We start from the raw sequence: 19,210 nt of genomic DNA on the forward strand, positions 1-19,210 counted from the left end.
CACCAGAGGCATGGCCACATCGTCAGCCCTGCAAAGGGGTGTACAGATTAAAAACATCTGCGATGCTGCAACGTGGTCGTCGCTACACACGTTTATTAAGCATTATTCGCTGGATACTTCCCATGTTGCTTTTGGTAAGGCAGTCGTTTACTCTGCCCTTTGGAAAAAAGAATTAAAAACATTTCCTTTTGTTACATTCTTCACCCTCCACCTATCATGGATACTGCTTTGGGAGTCTGCCAAAGATGAGGAATACGTTGGAGGACACAATCCATTCGAAGAACAAGTTACTTACCCCTGGTAACGTTATTTCGACTGGATATTCCTCCAACGTATTCCACATCACCCTCCCAACCTACCCATCTGTAGAATTTCCCATGCTATTACAGCTTTCGTTCCAGCAAGGCTGAGTACTGTCAGGCCCGTATTATGGGCATATCTGCTTCACAAGGAAGGGAAAACAGAACTGGGGCCAACGGGCGCCGCGTGTGCTACATATAACATCCGATGAGATCACCCTCAACGGAGGCCTTCGAGCGGCATCGACCCAACGCCATCGACGCAGGGCACCCTCTGCCGAAAAATTCCAAAGCAGCCGAAGCTGGACATTACATGTCAAAGATGAGGAATACATTGGAGGATCATTCAGTCGAAAGATCGTTACCAGGGGTAAGTAACTTGTTCTCCTTGCTGAACAGCCCTCTTGTATGACCGCCCGATTCTGGTGTTATCTTTCCCACCTCCTTGACTGTATATACCTGTATGTGACTCTTATGATCTCTGCGCCACTACTTGCACAGTACCTAGCTGTATGTGTCACCTCGTTCCTTGCTATAATTCAGCGCCTTAATGCCTTCAGGCTTTGCACGCTACATAAATGCAAACAGTTAAATAAACCTTAAGGGATATAATGCCCCTAACTGCTTAAGAAACCTTAAGGGGAAATGGCAAACCCGACCTGCTTCAGCAAACATTCTAGTAATCTTTCTGATCTTCTGTCGTCTGCCTTAGCCTTAGCTAGGATTCTCCCCCTCAACATTGTACCTCTGTGGTCCACTGAAACTGACCCGCTCTTAGTTCTTGGCTCTGCCCTCAGTGGATTGGCCTGATTTGTATAGTCCAGATCTTACCATTCTTCTCCCCCACGTAATCTTTCTCTCCCCTACGTCTCCACTACCAAGCTCCTCCATAAACTCCTACCCGCACACCCCTAACTCCACCTCCCTCTGCACTTTCCCTTGTCCTTCAACCTCATCCAATTACCCTTCTTAGCTCTTACCAACTTTGTCTCATTCTCCTCCTCTATCTCTAGTTTCTCTCCAGCACTTATTTCTCCAACAGGAGTTTCCACAAAATGTCCTCTCCCCACAAAGCTATTGGAATAATGTGGGCTTTTTGATTGGGGATAACAAGGTGATTCGGGCATTAAGGGCTCTAATTGGCTGGCTTGCTTGTTTGTTCCTGGATCTCCCCTGCTCTGATTTACCTTTGTCCTGTGGGACCAACCACTCCCCTTGTGGATACATTCTCATCCTCCTTAACTCAAGGTGAGGGGCATTTTCTAAAGGTGTCCTCCATAGGCCCATCATTTTAGGGCCAGCCAGAAGTGTCATGGCTGATTCCTGAGCCATACTCTGCTTGCACATTTCTAAAGGTGCTGACTTTTTTGAGCGGGCGTTGTGCTTGGCAAGCTTATGGGGAACTGACTTTCCTCTGTTCACGGTGGGGAGGGAGGAAGTGCAAAATGAAATGATGGATTGAAGGGAGGACTGAGGGAGGATCTATGGGAGATAACCCACTTACCTTTTTCAGGGCTCACATCACAGAGCAGATGGCTTCCCCTAGCTCTAAGAGATGTGATATGATATATGATATGATGATATGATATGATAGTTTATTTATATAGCGCCTATACATAATGTGTTTCAAAGCGCTTCACGGCAAGGGAGGGAACAAGGGGAAATACAATGACATACTTACAGGCCATGAACTACAAGAATGTGAAATTAACTATCGTACTCGGCCTGACGACATTTCCGATAGTGCAAGAGCTAAAACACAGAGAGAAAGGAAATGGGAAACAGACAGGCGACTACCATACTAGGCCTGACGACATTTCTGGTAGAGCCAGAGATTAACAAGAGGTGAGGGAAGGGGGAGGAGAAAGGAGGAAGAGGAATAAAACAAGCGACTATCGTACTAGGCCTGACGACATTTCAAATATTTATTCATATTCGTGTTTTATTTATTCCTGTATTTAGATAGTGATGGGGGGGTGCAAGTAAAGGGCAAGGGGGAGGAGACAAACATTTGTTGCTATCATACTAGGTCCAGGGACAATTCTGATATTCGCCACTCTCCCTTTGCTGGTGGAGTCACAGTGACTTGATGCCAAATCCCTTGTTTCTCTAATCCAGTTTCCTCTTCTCATCCTGTCCCCCCCGCCTTTCTCCAGTAACAGTTTCTCTTATTGCTTTGGTTTCCTCCAATTCTCCAGCATGGGGTCTGTCATGGATTCACATGCTCATGAATATTCCCCGTTGTCAGGCTGGGAATCCTCAGTAAAAAAGAAAACCAGTTTCACGTTAGCCTGAATACTGCATTTCTCCTGTAAACTAATCACTGTCCTCTGGGTCATACTGCCCCCATCCAATGACAGTCTTCTCCCTAAGCTCCACCCCTGGTGGCCATCTTCAGATTTTTACCACATCTTTCAGTGTTGGGAGTCCTCTCTTCTTGCTCTTCGAGCCTTTTTGATAACTAGAGTTTTTCAATTAAATATAGGGTTTTTGACAGATTTTGTTCCACCGTTCGACTGCAGGTCGACTACCGGCAGCAGGGACCCGTTGTCGGCAAAGATCAACATTCATTGCAAATCTTCTCCTCGAAGTTTCCAGAGGCCCAGCCGTGGGCCTACTTCGTGCCGTCCAATATTTCCAAGGAGAAGATATGCGTGAAACATGGACTGAGAAATGTGTATGTCGAAGATCGGCATCACAAATGTTTTTATTTTCTGCATCCGGACCACGATGAGGACGGATGTGAGATTTGTGGATTTTCGAATAAGACGAAAAAGGACATGTACAGCCTGTTGGCAGTGTGGCTCAAGTTGGGGAAGGCCTCTGACGCTGCCTGTGGGCACGGTCAGGCCTCATCCAGGATCGTCCCGTCCCATGAGCGATCTCCTTCGGAGAAGAAGTCGATTTCCTTTGAGGGCGCCCTGTCCATAGAGGTCCAAAAGAAGGGGTCCCAGTTCGGGATGGACACAATCACTGTTGCCGTCTACATCTATGGCAAGCAAGCGTGCCAGTGACGTCTACCGTCTTCGGACAAGCCTGCAAATGAGAGGTCCTTGTGTGGCTCCTCCCATCCCCTGTCGACGACAACATGGGTGGCCAAGACAACAACTTCGTCGATAACCGCTTTGTTGTCAAAGTCATCGACTTCGTCAAAAACCACGACCTCGTCAATGGTCATGATCCGATCAATGAAAGCTTCGGCGTCCACCTCGTCGACGATGCCTTTGGTGACCATCATGACTTTGTCAAATGGGGGCCTAGCGACAAAGGTGGTCTCTCAGGTCACAACGGTGGCAACCCCACGAGTGACCCTTCCACCAGGCGTACAGCTGCTGCAGCAGCGCCACCAACGATATCCACTGGCGCACCGATGATGAATTCTGTTCCTATCGTCACCCCTCTCCCAAAGGAGTCAGAGAACGACAGGGAGCGACTTAAGCCCACGGAACCCTCATCGAGGCAGGGGGGAGTGAGGCCAAAGGAGGCATCAAGGGAGCCGGTGCATATCTTCACAAGCTCTAATGACAACTTGCCTGAGGACTACTACTCTCACCACAATGAGGGCCTTGAGACACTGTCCATAGAGGGATCCCCACGGGATGAACCTGGATCGCCATCTAACCCGAGAAGGCGCGTCGGCCCGGAGCAGTTACTGACTGTTCCCCCTAATCCTCAGCCGGCTCCCAGAGACAAGATGTTCGACATCCTTATGACACTGCACACGCTGGTATCGGAGATAAAGCAAAGACTGCATGCTACACCTGTGCCAGCTCCGGCCTGCAGTCCCTCAATGCCTCTGAGGAGCCTGTCCAGGCCGAATTGTAAGTTGAAGGACCCGACTGGCCCGAGGCATCAACCGACATCACCTCTGCATCAGGCCTTGACTCCTGTAGTGGAGGAGTCCCCACACATGGGCACTAGCACTGGTACGGGTACAGATACTACATCAACTCATACCGATGAGTCCGATGACTATGTGCCAGCAGACGGAGAGCTGCTTGGTGCCGACAAGCCCGTCAGGGGCTCCTTTCACGCCATGGTGTGAAGGACCTCTACCCTCTTCATCTTGCTGCCGGAGGAGACCAAGGAGGAGGGGTTCCTTTTCCAATGCAGGAGTCCCGACGGAAGACAGTCATGTCTATTCCTCTGCTGGATGATGTCTGGCAGTAAGGTTTGGCCTTAGTGAACACACTGAGTATTACATCTGCCAAGCAGGATAGGCTGGAAAAAAAGTGCAAGGTTCTGAACTCGGCCCCCAGGTGCTTGCGGTCACAGCCTTCTCCTGACTCTGCGGTCTCTACCGCCACCGGGAAATGCTCGGAGAATCCATTGTCTTCAGCCATGGTGCCCCCTGACCAGGAGGGGAAGAAACTGGATGCCATGGGAAAACGCATCATTTATACTGCAACCTCCACCATCAAGGCCGCTAATCCACTGTCCATCTTATCCCACTATGACAGGGAACTCTGGTATAAGCTGGGACCTATTTTGGACTTCCTGCCGGAGGACAAGAAGGTCGAGGCCGTGGCGCTGTTCAGGAGGGGGAGGTGGCGTTTGATCACACCATCACGGTGGCCTTGGACATCGCGGATACAGGGTTCCACCAGCTGGGCAACAGGGTGTCACTTCAATGACAGGGACGGCTGAAGGCCACCAACTTCAGGGCGGCTGTCCAATCCAAGGTGGTGGACATGCCCTTTGATGGGGACAACCTCTTTGGCAAGACTATGGACAAGTCTCTCGAAATGATCAAGATGGATTCAAAGACGGTGCGCTCGCTGGGAACTTTGCTACAGCAAAGGTCGGCCTTTCAATCCTCAAGATGGAAGTCCGGAAGGTCCTCGAAGAGGAATAACTCTGCCTATCGTCAACCCTCCCGTTCCACGACTCAGGAGGCTTACATAGGCAGCTTGCAGGCCTACGGCAGCAGAGAGCAGCGTCGTCGATGCCCGCAGGCCAGGGCGCAGATGCCCAATCAAGCCTTAACTGGCCATGGAACTAGGCCCCCACTTACGCAACCCATTGGGAGGGCGACTAGCGAATTTTGTCAGCAAGTGGAAGACCATCACCACGGACATATGGGTGCTGGACGTTCTCTGTCGGGGGCACACCGTGGAGCTCCAGTGCAGGTGTCCTCTAATTCCTTCTGTGGCTCATCAAGAGCTTCACATGTCACAGCTGCTGCAGGAGGTTAAAGCCATGTTAAGAAATGGGGTGATAGAGCCCGTCCCCCCAGCGCCTCCGGAGCTCTTTAGTGTACTCCACATACTTTCTGTTATGGAAAAAGTCAGTAGACTGAAGGCCAATCCTAGACTTAAGACGCCTCAACAAATACTTGAAGTACCAGAAGTTCTGGATGGTCACGTTGCAGTACATGTTCAGCCAACTGGAGGAAGGGGACTTCCTGGTGATGCTGGATCTGGAAGACGCCTACTTTTGCGTCCCTATCCACCGAAAACATCGTAAGTTCCTGCAGTTCGTGGTCCAGAGACAGCACTCTCAATGGAAGGTGCTGGCCTTCGGCCTGAAATTGGCCTCAAGGGTGTTCACAAAGTGCTTGGCTCTGGTGGCAGCGCATCTTCGCCTCAAGGGCATCCACGTCTACCCTTATCTGGACAATTGGCTCATCCATTCCCGCTCTCACGCACTGGCTAACCGGCACACGGCGGAGACCATTCATCTGCTGACGGATCTCAGACTTTCCTTCAATTATCTGAAGTCCTGCGTGGAGCCATCGCAGACCGCTGTTTCTGGGCGCCTGTCTTAGCACGTCGCTTGTCTGGCGATCCCCTCGGAGGAGAGGGTGACGGCCATCCTGGGGAAGGTGCAACACCTGTCGACGGCGCAATCCGTAACAGTAAACCATCAAGTCGCTGTTGGGCATGACAACATCCTGCATCCATTTCGTCCCTCTTTGAGGCTACAGATGAGGTTTCTCCAGTCCAGGAGTTTCTAGTCGCACAGTGGCTGCAGATCGCAGGCTCTTGGACAGACAAGATCCTCCTCAAGGAGGAGTTCTGGCAAGCTCTACGATGATGGGGAGTGCGCCCTCATCTCATACAAGGAGCTCTGTTTCAGGTCCTACCATACCAGAAAACCGTCACCACAGATGCCTCCCTGTAGTGGTGGGGGGACCACACCGGGCAATTGCCCGCCAGAGGCCTCTGGCTTCCAGAGGAAAAGGACCTTCACATCAATGCCCTGGAGCTTTGGGCAATCTTCTGGACCCTCAAATTGTTCCTTCCGTTGATGAAAGGGAAAGTGGTGAGAATGTTCACGGACAACATCACCACCATGTTCTACATCCGGAAGCAGGGCGGGACATGCTCCCCTGTGCTCTCCGGGAAGCCCAGACCCATTGGTGTTGGACCATTCTTCAGGACATGTTCCTCGTCCCATTTCACCTGGCAGGCACCAAGAACACCATTGTAGACTCGCTCAGCAGGGAGCTGCATTCTTTCCACGAATGGGAACTTCCCTCGGATCACTCTTCACTTCCACAAGTAGGGCCAACCCCAGATCGACCTCTTTGCGACAGCGGCCAACTCCAAGTACTGGAGGTTTGCCAGCAGGTTCCCACAGCCGAAGAGCCTGGGGGATGCTTTCACATTGCCGTGAGAAGGACCTTTACTGAATGCTTTACCCCCACTCTTGCTACGAGTGATCAACACACTCAGTGTCACTGCAGGATGATTCTCATCGCTCTGTCGTGGCAGCAACAGATCTGGTACCCGGACCTGCTCCGTCTGTGAGTGGCTCTATCCATCCGGCTGCCTCCACTTCCCGATCTTTTCAGCAGAGAAGACGGGGCGATTCTACAGCACAACCTGGCGTCACTGACCCTCAGGGCCTGGCTCCTGCAGCCCTAGAGTTTGGACGCTATCCCCTGCCGCCGGAATGTAGGAAGATCTAACCAAAGCCAGAGCTTCCTCGATGTTGGCACGCTACGGCCATAAATGGAAACGCTTCTCAATGTGGTGCAGGTCTCAGAAGATTACGCCTCTGTATGTCACAGACCTGCAGCTCCATCTGTATTTGCTTTCCCTGGCCAAGGCTGGACTGGCTCATGCCTCTATCAAGGTGCACTTGGCTTCCTTATCCCGTTACACCAGGACACCTGGTAAGCCATCCCTGTGGGACAGGCTCGTCAAGGAATTCCTCAAAGGCCTCTTCAAGAATTGTCCACCAGTGAAGGCCCCCTGCTCTAGCTTTGGAGCTCAACAAGGTCTTAACAAAGCTCATGGGGCCCCCATTTGAACCGATGCATCAGGCCTCACTGAAATTTCTCTTGTGTAAGACGGCTTTCCTCATTGCGATTACCTTGGCCAGGCAGGTCTCGGGGATCCACACCCTCTCTTGCAAGCAGCCGTACTTTTCTTTCCACATGACGAGGGCGGTGCTGTGGACCCACCCCACCTTTTTGTCGGAGGTTCCATCAGATTTCCACTTCAACAAGTCTTTGGTGTTGCCATTATTGTTCCTGAACCCTTTTACTCCGGCAGAGGGAACGCTGCATTCGCTGAACGCTGTTCCTGCCTTGAAGTTTTATGTGGCACACACAAAGGATTTTCGGAAGGCTTCACAATTATTTGTCAATTTTGGGCCTTTGAACCAAGGGAAGGCCTCATCGATGGCTTCCATCTCGAGGTGGCTCTCCGGCTGCATCATATACTGTCATCGTCTGGCTAACAGACCTCTTCCAGGCTGGCCCCATTCCACCAGAACAATCGCAGCAACGACAGCGTTTCTCTCTGGTGTGCCCCTGCTTGACATCTGCAGGGCTGCTACGCGGAGGTTCAAGCACAGCTTCACAAGGTTCTACTGAGTCGACAGGGATTCCAGGGATGAGTCTCGGGACGGCAAAGTGGTGTTACGTAACCTGTTCACTTGAAGTGAGTCTGTTCCATTGGTGAGTGTTTTTACTTATGTTGAGCCTTGCCACCTCCCGTGGTTATGTATATGTACTGCTATGTAATCTTTATTCATGAGCATGTGAATCCATGCCAGACCCCATGCTGGAGAAGGAACAAGTTACTTACCTGCAACTCCTGTTCTCCAGATTGGGTCTGGCATGGATTCCCATGCAAACCCCCCTTGTTCCCCTCTGTGGCTATTCTTGGTTCATACTGCCACTTTACATGCTTACCAAATCTGAAGATGGCCACCAGGGGTGGAGCTCAGGGAGACGAAAGTCGTTGGATGGGGGTAGTATGACGCAGAGGACAATGATTGGTTTGGAGGATAAATCCAGTTTTCAGGCTAAAGCGAAACTGCTTTTCTTTTTTTACTGAGGATTCCCAGCCCGACGACGGGGAATATTCATGAGCATGTTAATCCATGCCAGACCCATGCTGGAGAACAGGAGTTACAGGTAAGTAACTTGTTCCTCATGTTTCATTTTCTTTTTAGATTATATAGTTTCACTAGTCCAGTTTCAACTTTTCTCTCATGCCCTGGTTTCTCTTCTGTTCCGACTTCTGGGTTCTCTGGTCCAGTTCATCTGCGTGTTCTTCTGTCCCTGTTCCTCTAGTCACATTTAATCCTTTCTGGATATTTTCTCATGATCCCCTGTTTAATGGATTGCATTCTCACACAAATTCCTCATCTTGATGGATCATCTCCTCCAGTGGTCGAAGTGTACGAAAAGAAGTAGGGGAACTATGTTCCTGCTGGCCTGCACCCACTCCCCACAAACCCCATCACCACGTCCCCTCCCACACATAATACACACTCCCAAACACTTGCCCCTTCTCATTAAGGGAACGTTCAGTGTCAACCTCTTCCTACACTTTTATTTTAAAACGAAACCATTCCAAAACGGTTTCTTTTTAAAATAAAAGTATAGAAGCTGTAAAGGGTAATTAAAAAGAGTAGTGGAGCACCGCTCCCCACTGCTCCCGGTCACTTCGACCACTGATCTCCTCAGCGGAAGCTGCTCGTAATATATTGACAGGGGGCGTAGTGCAGCACAGTGTCATCTCTCGACCACTACATGCCACGGCCGCACCACTCCTCAACTAAGGACGTGACGTTGGCAGTACATATACATCGTCACTACACCCCCAGACCTCAGTTCATCATTTTTTCTGTGCACTCGGCACGCTGTTTCAGAAAACGGCTATACAATTTTTCTGTAAGGTATTGTTTTTCGACAACAACATATCTGGCCCCAATCCATTGTGTTTTATCGCTGCAAGGACTGGAAGTTGACACTTGGGAGCTCTCCTTCTAAAACCCCGGATCGATCGACCGCCAAGTCTTTGTTTGCCAGTGCAGAAGGCCCTACGCCTGAGATGGTTGACAGGAATCTCAAGAAAGCAAAGAAGTGGTCTCTCTCTCGCGAAGCAAATCTCAACATTCTTCATCCTCCCACGACCAGAAAAGAAAGCACAAACATGGACTTGAATCTGAATATTTTCGGGAAAGGGGTAAGTCGTGCTCAAGCAAGGGGGCCCTCCGAGGGAGGAGTAGGAGGAGTTTAAGCAACAAGTGCTTCAATTGTACAAGAAAGCCACGGCTGGAAAGATTTTGGCCTCAGCACTGCAGGCAGCATAGGCACCGGTTACGCCCAGAGGTTCCGGCGCCAAGGTGACCAAATCAGATCTCATGCCCTCGAGCTCCACCTCAACTCTCAAAGCTGGTGCCGACGGCCCTCAGAGCATTGTTGCCGAGCGTCCCCTTTGGGCCTGCCCCGTCAACATTGTTATCAGCAATGTACCTAAGCTATGTGCCGGAGTCCAGGTCGGGGTTCTTCGATTGGATGAGAACCATCTTTGACGAAGAGGGGAATCCTGTTCCTTTCGGGGTTGGATCAATGGGGGGTGCCGGTGTACCACACATGCCAGATTTTCTCATGGAACAGGCTGGTTTATGGGTGCTTCGCCCAACCTAAACATTCAGCAGCTTCGCTCTACTACCACTCCAATGCACAGTACAGAAAGCTGGTCAAGAGGGTAGTGATGGTTCTTGGCCTCGGCGCTCTAGACAAGCCATTGCAGTCCTACGACTTAACAGACATCTCGGACAAGGGTTCGCACTCAGAGAGTCCTGCCCTTCAATGCAGCCATTTCATACCCAATTGCCATGTTATAGGAGTGATCCTACTTAACGCCAGCGGTAGACCCTGACCTAACAAATATATGCCAGCACTGGGTGATTTGCCCTTTTTGACAACCAATCCAACCCTGAGGGTCTGGTGGTCAGGGCTGACACAGTGAGTTTAAGGCCAGCGATGCCTATGTCAAATCTCCCGACAGACAGGGAGTCGAAAAAGACTGACGCCCTTGCAAAGAAAGTATTTGCGTTGTACGGTATGGTGGTAAAGTCCATTAATGCTGTCTGTGCCTTCGCTAAGTAGTCTCATGTTTTATTGAGAACGAATTCAGAGGCAGCAGACCATCTCCCAGCTGGTTAGGTGAGGGATGGAGGTGTCGACATAGTCAATGACACCAATTAAGTCACATGTTAAGTGCTCCAGACGGGTCTCAACGCCGAAGATTGTCGGCCACACGAAGGGCAAATCGGCAGTGCTATGTATGGGGTCATACCTTCACGGATAACAGTTCTCCCGAATGTGCAAGCAAAACTGCTTGATATAACCTTTGCTGATCATCTCTTCGTGCCAAAGGCCATACTTTACCTCAACAAACAAGAGGGTGTTCGGTCACTGGCCTGTGCAGGGAAGCCATGCAGCTATGGTTGTAGGTCCTGGAGAACAGGATTTTCACCTTGGCTGGCCATCTAACAGGTACAGGGAATGGGTTGACTGATGCTCTGAGCAGGCAGTGCACAGTCTCCCACGAATGGGAGATATGCCCGGAGGTCAATGTGGAGATATTACATGAAAAACAACACAGGGTGCAAGCAGTTTTTCTTGAGTGAATTCCTGCTGAGGAAGTCTGGCGTAGTGGGTCTTTGATCTCCATTATGCATTCTCCCCGATCTGTCATCTTGTGGGTTCTGCAGCGGTATCAGAGGTTTTCAGCTGACATGATCTTGATCACAGTGGATTAGGCGAGGACGACGTGGTACCTGTACCTTCTGGAGTTTGCCATCTGCTCGCCTTGCCGGTTTCTTTGGAGGCCAGATCTCCTGTAGTCGGAAGGTAGGGTGCTTCACCTGAACCCAGAGTCTCTCAATCTACCTGAGTGGCTCTCGAGAGGGTGAGATATGTGGACTGAGACCTGTAAGAGGAATGTTGGATGTGCTGATGGCTGAACGTAGCCCTTCCACCAGGTCTCTCTATGCCTGCAGGTGGAGAAGATTTGAGACGTGGTGTAGAGGCTGAGGGGTGTACCCTATTTGTGCCCTAGTTATGGAATGTCATCTCTCCTTATTCTCTACAGGACTATAGATGGGTATGGTCGAAGGCCACTGGGTGGCCTTATCCGCATTTAAGAGATCCCCGGAGCAAGGTTATTTCTTTTCTGTTCCGGCGATGTCCCAATTTTTGAAGGGCCTTTCACATAAGTTTCCTTAATTTAGTCCTCACTTGTTTGGTGGCGGCTCCATTTCGGCATTTGAATTCTGCACCCATTAGGCTGCTCACTCTGAAGACTGCTTCCTTGGTGGCTATCACTACAGCGAGGTGAGTGAGTGAACTCCAAACCCTTACATGCAAGTAATCTTTTTTGACGTTTCTGTTTCTGTGAAGGTCCATCCGAAGTTCTTGCCTGAAGTAGTTTCAGAATTCCACATATCTCAAAGCGTGGTACTGGCAGTGTTTTATCCTTCGCCTCACCCATCCAAGGAGGAAGAGAGCTCCATAGGCTCAATCCTAAGAGAGCTTTTATGTGGCTAGCACAACAGCCTTAAGGCGAGACGACCAATTGTTTATTGCTTTTTCCCAATCTATGGTGAGACGAGCAGTGATTTAGCAAACGATATCTCACTGGATAATACTTTGCATTGCTCAGTGTTTGGTTAGAGCGGGGTAAGATGTGCATTTGGGCATAAGGGCCCATTCTAAACAGGTTGTGGCGACTTCCTCTGCTCTGCAAAGGGGAGGGCCAATTAGAGAGATCTGCCAGGCCGCAACTTGATCCACTCTTCACACATTTGCGAAGCATTACAGTCAGGATGTGGCCCTGGGTGTTGACGCCTGGTTTGGGAGAGCGGTTTTGCAGAGCTTCTTAGTTTGAGCTTTCATCCCATGCCTGAAGTAGGTACTGCTTGGGGAGACTTATCAAGATGAGGATTATGTGGGAGAATGCAATCCATTGAAGGAGAAATTACATACCTGTGAAGTCCTTTCTATGGATTCTTCTCCCACAGATTCCTCATCTACCTCCTAGCCTACCCCGCTATAAAAGTTTCTTAGTTTGCAATGCTCTAAGCAAATTATTATTATTATTATTATTTTTTGAATATTCTTGGAGGAAATATTGACGCTTTGCATCTCACTTCAAAAAAATATATATATATTTCTGGAGCTTGTGGATCTGCCTAAATTACATGCTCTGCATTGTCCGACATCTAGTGGTAGTCGCGGAGTATTACAAGATTCGTTTTTGACAGGGCATGTTACTAATACTATCCCTAGTGTGATGTGTACTGTACCCATGGTCGTTCATGCATCGAGGTCCCTCAGATAGTTTTTTTCCACCATCAAAACTGGTCGCAAATGCAGAGTTCTCTTCCAGGTTGATGACTTTAATTAGTTGAAAGTTTACTTGTAGACTCTCTTCCTTTCCTTATTCTTTGCTTTTGCCGCACGGGCAACAGACTGCTCAACGGCTTTCGACGAACAACCTCTCAGTTAACAGTAGGGATAGAGGGGGAGGTTCTTCATACTGATCTCTTTAGAGAATGCATATTCTGTCATCCCCTTTCCCTTTTTCTCAGCAATGCGCCCCTGGAATAAATAATGGACAAAACTCCCTTTAAATTTTGCCCTTCTTGCCACTGAAAATTCCCATCTAAAGACACGCACCGATTGTGCAGTTACTGTCTCCGGAGGGATCACCCCGAAAAAGTTTGCAAAGCTTGTAAACTTTTTCGACATAAAACTCTGAAGGATCGGCGCACCAAACGCTGGGCCGCCCACACAATGCAGGCAGAGGCATCCATCGATGTGACAAAAGACTCCAACGAGGGCAATATCGGGGTCCTGAGTGACGCCGAAGGTGAGCGATGTTCGTCGGAACCCCATGTGCGGGCCCCCGACTCCAATAAGCATGCCAGCGGCTCTGTGATGAAGACCCTTTCTTCATAATACACAAGGACATGGTTATACCCCTCATAATACCCGTCCTGAATTCACTGCCTGACACGAATCACCTTGGGACATTAGTAGATGAATACAATAATACTATGACCAAAGCTTTAGATATGATTGGCCCATTAAAAATGTGGAGAAGTAAACCCAAAGGTCATTTGAACTCTTGGTTTTCTCTGTACCTCAAAACCTTGAGAGCTGAAAAAAAGAAAATGCGATGTCACCTGGAGACATCTTCCTAACTAGGGAAACAAAACTAACCTCATTAACATCTCAGCGTTATATAAGAAAGAAATAATACAAACTAAACAGATATCGTATAACAATATGATTCTCCAAGCAAATTCCAGTACTAAGGAACTTTTTGTAATCTTAAGAGATGGAAGCCCCCATTCCTCCCTCAGACAACTGTTCGACAAACAAACTCTGGTGCTCCAACATACAGATTGCCTTAACTAATAAAATTACCCTCCTTTAGAACAAGATTGCTGGTATAAAAAAAACAAATATCCCTGATTCAGACACTCCAGCCATCACCCCCACGCATACCACTAAACGGTCTCAATGCTTTAGCTTCTCAAGAGTCTCAATCGTTGAGATTGAAAAAATCATCCTCTCACTAAAACCTTCAAACTGTCAGGGAGACATATGCCCAACCCAAATCATCAAAGATGCGGCAAGCGACCTCTCACCGTTCATAACCAAACTAATGAATGCCTCTTTTTTTTATCAGGTACTATCCCCAGCAACTTAAAAGAATCCTAGGTCCTTCCACTTCTCAAAAAACAATCACTACACCCATCAATACCTACCGACTACAGGCTCATCACAACAGTGCCGTTCTTACTTAAAATACTAGACCGGGTGGCCTACCTGCAGATACAGGAGTACTTAGTGTCTAATCAGCTCCTGGGTATTCGACAATCTGGTTTCAGGCCCCAACACAGCACTGAAACAGTACTGATAGATCTTCAAACCCAGATTGACGATTTTAAGGACAAGGGGAAAACAGCCTTGCTCCTCCTCCTTGACCTTTCGGCCGCCTTTGATCTGGTGGACCATAAAGTACTATGCAATCACCTTGACTCAGGGGCGCACTTCGCTCACGATGTCATAGTTTGGATTCATTCATTTTTGAGCAACAGGACTATGAGAGTCTTCTCGCCATCTGCAGCAGCAGATCCTATTCCTAATACATGTGGAGTGCTGCAGGGTTCCTGCGTTTCACCCACATGTCCCACAATATACAATATATTTACTAAGCCCCTATTTGATGATCTGGACCGTCTGGGTATCACCTACACTAACTATGCAGATGATACCCAGATCCTTATTCCACTTATCGGGGTTTATGACAAGGATGTTGGCTTAGTAAATAAAATATACCTCCTCATCCAAGCATGGATGGCCGCTGTTAGGCAGAAACCTGTGCAGTTCCCTTAGGGACCACTGCAAAAGGCTTAAGACTACAGGTGTTGGCAGTAAACCCAATTGGTAGCAGTCTGTACCACCCAGATTTACCTGGTAGCTGTGGCTGAGCAGCCAAACTTCTCTCAAGAAGAATTAGACAGTATATAGAGTATACAAGATAGGTACCAAAATACAGTAGCACAAGCAAACACTGACCAGAGCTTTGGTATCAAAGTGTATAATTATTTATTTAAAGACACACTTAGGAACACTCCTGCACTATTATTGTAAGCAAGTTCAAAACACAGTCACTATTAATATATATACATCCCTTATTCCTTATTAGACAAGTCTCAGTTAACACCACTTATTTTCAGACAGAGTTGAGCGCTTAACTAAAGATGGCACTCCAATAAGTTATCAAAAAAGGGAGGGAAAAGGCAGAAATTAGAAAAGCACACAACACAATGCTTTAGAAGCACCCAGCAAAGCAGGAAAGTCAAAGTCTACTTGTGAGCAAAAAGTTCAGAGGCCAGGCTCCCTCTTAGAGAGAGTAGAACACCAATGCGCCCAAGATCACACAGTGTAAGAGGCTTGAAAAGTCTTGCAGAGAGTTAAAAAAAACTAATTCAGCTCAGAAAAATTCAGTTAGCCAGCCTAGGGCCAACCCAAGTGGTAAATTGAGGATTTAAGAGACACCCCACACAGACCGTTGCGAGGGAGACCAGGCGGACACAGTACCTTGAAAGTGGAGAGAATCCTCCAGCGGGGGCAGTTGTTCCTGGCAGCGGGTGCAAGTCGCGGCGTCATCCAGAGGAAGAGAAGATCTCGACGTGGAGGAAAGCTGAAGGTCGTTGCACTGCCAGGGAAGAATCCAGCCGCGAGTTCTCCGGTTAAAAGGTACTACCCTTTTATTCACGGTAGTGGTAAAACGTGGTATCTCGGTTGCCGGGGTGCTTGGCACAGACAAGGCGGCCACGAGATGATCCGGGAAGGCGAAAAGGCGGGCAAACTGGTTATCCCCACCAGTCAAAGGAAGAAGACTCTTTGGGATGAAGATCTCCTCTGTCGTTGGAAGAAGTGGTGAGGCGGTTCAGCAGGGCTCCACCGGTGGTGTCGTCGTTGCAGGTCGGCTCAGCTTCTCCCTCTTCGGATTCTTTGGTCCTGTGGCGACTTCTGAAGTTCCAGTCCCCAAAGCCCTGCTTTTATGCAGAAAATCCCCATTCATCAGTCCTAGCTGTCACTCAAACATGCTAAGCGGTGAGCCGGGCGTCTCACCACTGGGCCAATCACACAAGAGTGTGACTTGAGTTGCCGAGGCAACTCAGTCCAGGGTGCCTAAACCCCCCTCCCACACATCCTGTAGACCCAGACAGAGTGGCACCACTTTTGGAGGCTTCTGTGTAGAAGCCCGCCAAAAAGTGGAACAAAGGGCTCAACTTGGGTTGGAGTTACAGAGGCGAACACAAACGCCATTTTAAAACCGAGTTCTGGCAAAAAGACCCAACCGGGGAATAAATATTAAATAAATAACCCGGCGGTATCTTTAACATTGCACCAAAAAGTTGTGCGTTTAAAATGAATGGGAAAATCCCATAGTAAATATTCTTAAGGAATATTTTGCGTGGTAACCACTGCCACCAGCCAGAAACTCGACGAGGGGGACTGCACAGTGCCCCCTCGAAAAACAGACCCAGGGGCAATCTAATTACCCCTACCAGTACTTCCACAATATGATGGTTTGTACTGGTTCTGTTCCCAATTTAAGACTAGTAAAGTCAATGGTGACTTTACATGCCTTGGGAGACAGTAGTCAGTCCCAGGGTATGGAGGCTATGTTTGGGGGTCACTATGACACCCCTGTGTTACTGCACTGAGGGTGCTGTGTAACACACTTACCCAAAAACCACATGAAACCCTATGGGGTAAAAGACCCCATAGCCCATACAACACATTACAAAGTCAAAGGATATCTCAAATCATGTCTAAGAGTGGGAGAAAAAGAGTCTCACTCTTAGCAGGAGAAAAAAATAAACCCCAAAAACGCAGCAAAGCTGCTGGGGGACTCACTAGGTTTGGGAAATTAGTCTTAACAGAGAATTCTCCCTAACAGCCGTCCACGGTCTATGCTTGAATGATGACAAAACTGAGCTCCTCATTCTAGGGACTGCTTTCAACCTCCACAAACTTGGCCCAAAATATGCCTACTTCAACATCGATGGCAACCTTATCGAAGTAGCTAAGGAGGTAAAAACCCTTGGTTTTTACCTAGACTCCAATCTCACCTTTGCCAAACAGGTCAATGCCATGGCTTCGGTCTCAGCATACACCTGTAAGCTGATCAGAGCAGATAAGCCATTTCTATCCAAAGACAGCTGTACCATGCTTGTCAGAGCCCTAATTCTTTCCAAGTTGGACTACTGTAACTTACTGTACTTGGGCACCAGTGAACGTATGTTATTAATAAGATCCAAATAATACAGAATAATGCCCGGAGAATGGCACAGGGCATAGCAAGAAGAGAACACATTTGTGACACAAGAAGACAGAACAAATGGTTGTCTATCAGCGATAAAATCCTGCTTAAAACAGCTTTGTTGACTCATAAATGCCTTAACAATGTTGCCCCACGCTATCTCCTGGAGAGAATTAACAGAAGAACTACCAGCCGACCCACCAGGTCTGCTAACTTAGATTGCTTAGTAATACCTATGTTTAAACTGACAAAAGCTGGGAGGGAGGGGATCAGCTTCGTGGTCAAAGCACCGCAGTTATGGAACTCTCTCCCCCCTCCTTGAGGGTGGATCAAACCTTTCTCAACTTCCAATTTAACACCACTAAATGGCTCAGAGAAAATGATCATTAACCTATCACTCTAATTGCCCCTCATCCGCATGCATCACAGCCTTACCTATGAGCTCTAACTGTATAATGTATCTGCTAACGTTTGAATATGTTGTATATTAATACTGTCAATTTTGTATTCATAGACCGTCTTGATCTATTGTATGTATATAATCTATTAGCTCTAACTCTATAAAGTATCTGCTAATGTTTGAATATATTGTATATTAATATTGTACATTTTGTATTCATAGACCTTCTTGATCTATTGTTTGTATATATTAGTTTCCAGTTCCCTAGTGGCATCTCGCCGGGGAACCATTGTACAATTATTCTTGTAACCCATGTAACACTAAGTTGAAAGTATTCCTGTATCTTCCAGTTTTCTGCACCCTGATACCTCCGGGTCTGGTGCACATTACAAATTAATAAACAAACAAACAAGCAAGGTTGTCCTCAAACGAACCCTAGTTCATTTCAAAGTTCAATGTCAATCAATCCATAGAACTTCCTACCTTCTTTCAAAATCCATCTAACTCAGCAGAAAGAAGCCTCCATACACTTGATGTACGGAGGGCAGTCTTGTACTATGTGAACGAAACTAAACCTCTAAGGAAAACAGACCAACTCTTTGTTTCCACAGCACCTGGAAGAGAAGGCAATCACATATCAAAGAATGCCATCTCCAGATGGATAGTCAAGTGCATACAACTCTGCTATTCCCTATCCAAGAAAGTCTTACCTTTCACCCCCAAGGCTCACTCTACCAGAGGTACAGGAGCTATCTTAGCTTTCATGGCAAACTTCCCTCTAGACACCATTTGCAAAGCTGCTACATGGAGTTCCGTCCATACGTTCACACAGCATTATTGCATTGATACACATTTTAAAGCAACTTCACAGGTGGGAAAGGCGGTCCGAAAACATCTCTTTACCGCTGTACCTTCTCAACTTCTCCAGATACTGCTCCCTAATCTATGCAAAGCATGTGATCTAAGCAGATCCACAAGTTGCAGAAGGGATACATTACTCACCGTAATTGTATTTCTGGTGCTTATATCTGCTTAGATTTACATGCGCCCACCCTTCCTCCCCTACTGGAGTAGAAGGCACATGGATGTTTTCTGGGTTATCACTGTTTCTGCTTTATCACATCTGTACTCACGCTACACTTCATGCAACTTCATGTCGGAAACAAACAATCTGAGGGACCTCGACGTGTGAAGGACCATGGGTACAGTACACATCACACTAGGAATAGTATTACTAACACGCCCTGTCAACGTCTGTTTTCAAGTTTCGAAAACAAATCTTGTAATACTCCACAACTAACCACTAGATGTGTTCTATGCAGAGCATGTGAATCTAAGCAGATACAAGCACCAACAATACTATTGTGGTGAGTAATGTATGATATATAAAATGTACTGTTGGTCGTTTA

General features: G+C 47.9%; 1 protein-coding gene across 4 annotated transcripts in view; it reads left to right on the forward strand.

The window, feature by feature from the left end:
• MTOR (mechanistic target of rapamycin kinase) overlaps positions 1-19,210 on the forward strand; it is a 2,476,747-nt gene that overhangs the window by 2,129,145 nt on the left and 328,392 nt on the right. The gene's annotated exons all lie outside the window — the stretch shown is intronic.

The sequence above is a fragment of the Ambystoma mexicanum genome, chromosome 8 (genome assembly GCF_040938575.1).
Source record: "Ambystoma mexicanum isolate Mex_15411 chromosome 8, UKY_AmexF1_1, whole genome shotgun sequence".
NCBI lineage: Eukaryota > Metazoa > Chordata > Amphibia > Caudata > Ambystomatidae > Ambystoma > Ambystoma mexicanum.